Raw genomic sequence first — 5021 nt, forward strand, 5'->3', positions numbered from 1 at the left:
AACAACGGGGAATTTGGATTAGTCCAGAGTGTTTGAAACGAGCATGTTATAACTTCATATTTTTCAATTAAAAAAAAAGTAATGGTTGCTTGGTGGCAAAAGCGAGGGAAAAGTCGGTTGGAGTGCCTAAGGGTACTCATAAAATATCTTGGGAAATTCAGACCTGTCTGGGGAAAATATATTATCTTAATAATCCCTACTGCTCTCAATATTTCTCCTGATCTCCCCCGAATGCTGGAGTTATCGTGTGGGTTTTACTCTCACTGCAAGGCACGGCAGAAATGAAGATTTATGCGGGGAATAAATTTTCTCAGTTGCACATTTTAGCCAAAGCGTTACAGGCACTGGTTGTAAAATATACTAGATTGGAATGCTAGCTTCACCTGAAAAGTTTGAGATCATCTGAAAGGCCAATTTTAATTCATTGCTCACTCGAGGGCAGCCCTGTTGACCTTTTTGGAAAATTCTTCCACCTCGATAGACTGACCGGCCTTATTTAAAGAGACATAAAATATCTTCATGATGGCGACGCTATTTGGTGACCATGCTTTAAAAGATCATTTATCCACCTCAGCCACTTCACCGCAATTCTGACTGCCCGTGAAAAATACTCCAGTCGCCGCATACTCCGAAAATGTCCAATTCCCTTCAGCTTTGTTAGAGGCTGAAAGGAGCCATTTGTGCTGAACCTCCAGTTCCCAGGGGGCAGTTCCATGTTTAAGAAAGGAGATTTCCTTTCTCTCACCACAGGTAACAATCTTCCCCCTCAGCCAGAGTCTCCAGAATCAAGTAGAAAGAGCACCGTCTCCTTCCGTTTCACAAGAGGGCAAAGTCTAGCCAATCGAGAAAAGGAATGTGGAGTTGCTTCCCAAATAATGGAACTAGAAGCAGCATGGCCTGGTGGCCCAAGCACGGGCTTGGATGTCAGAGGACGTGGGTTCTAATCCCAGCTCTGCCACATGTCTGCTGTATGACCTTGGCCAAGTCACTTCACTTCTCTGTGCCTGTTACCTCCTTAAGACTATGAGCCCCACATGGGACAACCTGATTACCTTGTATCTACCCCAGCACTTAGAACAGGGCATGGCACATAATAAGACTTAACAAATCTTGTCCTATGCCTTCGAGTCATCTCCAACCCATAGCGACTCCATGGACACATGTCTCCCAGAACGCCCCACCTCCACCTGCGATTATTCCGGTAGTGTATCCAGAGATTTTTCTTGGTAAAAATGCAGAAGTGGTTTGCCATTGCCTTCTTCCGCTCAGTAAACACGAGTCTCCACCCTCGACTCTCTCCCCTGCTGCTGCTGCCCAGCACAGGTGAGTTTTGACTTTAGCCGATTGCCTTCCACTCTCTAGCCACTGTCCAAGCTAGGAATTGAATGGATATGCCTCTGTTTGACTCTGCCTCCCGTAATTTAGACTGGAAGAGTACTGGAAACTCTCCAGGTGCGACCCTGAGAGGGGACCTTAACAAATACCTTAATTATCATTATTAACTAGGCAGAATCAAAGTAGTTGTCTGAACGCTGGTCTCAGTAATGGGGTGAAGTTGGGTTGTGAGGGGGATCTTCATTCTACTCTGTGGAAACTGGCCCATGGTTCCACTGGAAAATGAAAACAGCATGGGAGGACAAAGAAGGAGACGGTGCTCACTGGTAATTTTCTGAGAGGAAAGATCCGGTCCATATAAGATTGGGTAGTGGGGAGAGAGGAGAACCTGTCCTAGCTCTAGTCCCTGCATAAGTCCTTCGGGGCAGAGAAACACAGTAAGAAAGCAAGTGAGTCACAAAGTAAGGTAGAAACTTGGAGAAGGAAAGAAAACAAGGAGCAGAGGAAAGCTTGAAGTGTTCAGACTACAACATACAAAGATTCTCGGCCGTACCTTGGAGGCGAGACCCAATCTGTCAATCAGTGGTATTTATTGAGCACTTACCGTGTGAAGAGCACTCTACTAAGTGGTTTGGAGAGTACAATAAAGCATTATAACAGAGTCGGTAGACAAATCCCCTGCCTACAGCGAGTTTACAGTCTGTGGGGAACTTACAAGCTAGAGGAAGCACACGGTCTAGAGGGGAGGGACTCCTGGGTCTTCCATAAAGTCTCAGCTTTCCCCTCTTCATGACATTCATTCATTCATTCAATCATATTTATTGAGCACTTACTGTGTGCAGAGCACTGTACTAAGCGCTTGAGAAGTACAATTAGGCAACAGATAGAGACAATCCCTACCCAACAACGGGGACATCCTGGTACTATCCGTCCCTCTGGCTACATCTGGGACTCACAGTCATCCCAGGGATTGGCTGCACCAGAAAAGTAGTTACAGCTTGGGGAGAAAGGAGTACTCAGTGAGGTTCAATGATGTATTAGCCAACCCTTGAGAAACATTTATAATTAAGTTTGTAGTGGGAATGTGTCTGCTTATTCTGTTGTACTGTACTCTCCAAAGCGTTCAGTACAGTGCTCTGCACATAGTAAGAACTCAGAAAAAGCCATTGATTGATTAGTATTTGCAAGTGCTTGCTATGTGCCAAACACTGTACTAAGCTCTGGGATAGATACAAGGTAATCAGGTCACACACAGTCCCTGTCCCATATTGGACTTAGAGTCTTCTAAATAGGAGGGACAACTGACATTCCTCCTTTACAGATGAGGAAACTGAGGCATGGAGAAATAAAGTGACTTGCCCAAGGACCTGTAGCAACAAGTGTTAGAGTTGGGATCGGAACCCAGAAATTTATTTTAATGTCTGTCTCCTCTTCTAATTTGTAAGCTCCCTGTGGGCCGGAATCTTGTCTACCAACTCAATTATGTTGTACGTTTCCAAATATTTAGTTCAGTGGCCTGCACAGACTAAGAACTCAATAAATACTATTGATTGATCACTTACATAATAGGGCGTGTAGGAGGATATTCACATGAGTGCTATGGGAGGTGGAGTGTACTGGACTGAACTGACTCTTTGTCCCTTTCAAAGCCTTACTGAAGTCACATCTCCTCCAAGAGGCCTTCCCTGACTAAGCCCTCCTTTCCTCTTCTCCCACTCTCTTCTGTGTCACCGTGACTTGCTTCCTTAACTTATCCCCCCTCCCAGTCTCACGGTATTTAAGTACGTATCTGTAAACTATCTATTTATGTTAATGTCTATCTCCCCCTCTAGACTGTAAGCTCACTGTGGGCAGGTGATGTGTCTGTTTATTGCTCTCTTGTATTCTCCCAAGCACTTAGTAGGGTACCCTACACACAGTAAGTGCTCAATAAATATGAATGAATGAATGAATGAATGAATGAGTGAACTGCTTAGGAGGCTCAGAAATCCTCAGTTGTCTGCTGGGGGAATATAAAATGAGAGAGGTGGGAGATGGGCCATGGACCAGCATTTGTTCTAACCCACATAAGCTTAATCAATCAATCAATCAGTCAATCTATCATATTTACTGAGCACTTACTGTGTGTAGAACACTGTACTAAGAGCTTGGGAGAGCATAATAGAGTAGATTTGGCAGGCATATTCCCTGCTCACAGTGAGCTCGCAGTCTAGAGGGAATAGTGCACACGATGCCAGATCTACAACTCCTAGAAAAAATGACCGTTTGGGGTGGGGGAGCCAAAGTGATGTCACACTTTAGATTAAGAATCCTTGCCTTAAAGCTTGAGTTCCACTACTCTTTTATTTACCAAAATTTAACGTTGGTTTGTCAGAATATTTTCCGTAGCAAATGATCTACCGAGAAACTTGAACTCCAACCTGTAACTACGCAGGTAATGATAACAGTATTTGTTGAGCGCTTACTATGTGCCGTGTACTGTACTAAGTACTAGCATAGATACAAGATAATCAGGTTGGACGCTGTCTCTGTCTAACAGTCTAAGTAAGATTAAATCCCCATTTTACAAATGAAGAAACTGAGGCACAGAGAGGTGAAGTGACAAGTCACACACCAGGCACAGTGACAGAGCTGGGTTCAGAACCCTGGTCCTCTGACTCCCAGGCCCGGTCTCTGGGAGAATGTTGAATTGTGAGAGGAGGAAGTGTTTTTCTAGGAGAAGGGTGGTTCACGACAAACGATGGGTGTCCTGGAGGGAGAAGGGAAGGAGAGGGAGAAGGGAAGGAGAACACTGGCCAGCAGAGAGAAAGAGAAAATTGTGGATGGCTGCTGAATCTCTAAAATGAATCGCAAGATTTCTGGACTTTGAGAAGTAGTGTGGCCCAGTAGAAAAAGCAGGGGATGGGGAGTTAAGAGACCTGGGTTCTAATTCTGGTTCCTCCATTTGCCTGCTGTGTGACCTTGCTGGGCAAGTCACTTTGCTTTTCTCTGCCTCAGTTTCCTCATCTGTAAAATGGGGATTCCATACCTGTTCTTCCCTCTCTCTTAGGCTTTGAGCCCCACTGGGACATGGACTGTGTCTGATCTGAATATCCTCTATCTACCCTAGAGCTTAAGACAGAGTTTCAAATTTCAGAGTATCAAATGTGACAATAATAATACCCATAGCAATAATAATAATAACAACTAATATTGTTACTATTATTATAGGACCGTTTAAAAGAACAAAGATCTAAAAACTATTTCCCTTGCTCTGAAATAAAGTATAAAATGAATCCCAGCCCATATGCCTCCAAGGGGCTCTTTTCAATCAGCTCCATTCTGGACCCTTTGAAATTTTTGGTGCGTAAGGTTTTGTCTTCATGTCGAACCCCACACAGGCTTCCCTCCCAGCCACCCGCACGTTTTGCATGCGGAAAGGCAATTGGAATACATATGGAACCAAGTCTTTGCATGTGGAATGAGTCTGCTTTTGCAAATGAGGCCCATAAAACTTCTAAAGAGGCCATAAGGGTTTGGAGTGAGTCCAAAGCAACAGACAAAGATAGCAGCAATTCAGTGGCGGGGGGGTTTTCACAGCTCCCAATGTGCCTGTTTGTTCCACACAACCAACCCACTTCAGAAGGGAATGGGCTTGCCATTTATGAGAAGTGTTTATTTAATGCATCGAGTACTACATTTATTGG

The sequence above is a fragment of the Ornithorhynchus anatinus genome, chromosome 1 (assembly GCF_004115215.2).
Source record: "Ornithorhynchus anatinus isolate Pmale09 chromosome 1, mOrnAna1.pri.v4, whole genome shotgun sequence".
In the NCBI taxonomy this organism is placed as follows: domain Eukaryota; kingdom Metazoa; phylum Chordata; class Mammalia; order Monotremata; family Ornithorhynchidae; genus Ornithorhynchus; species Ornithorhynchus anatinus.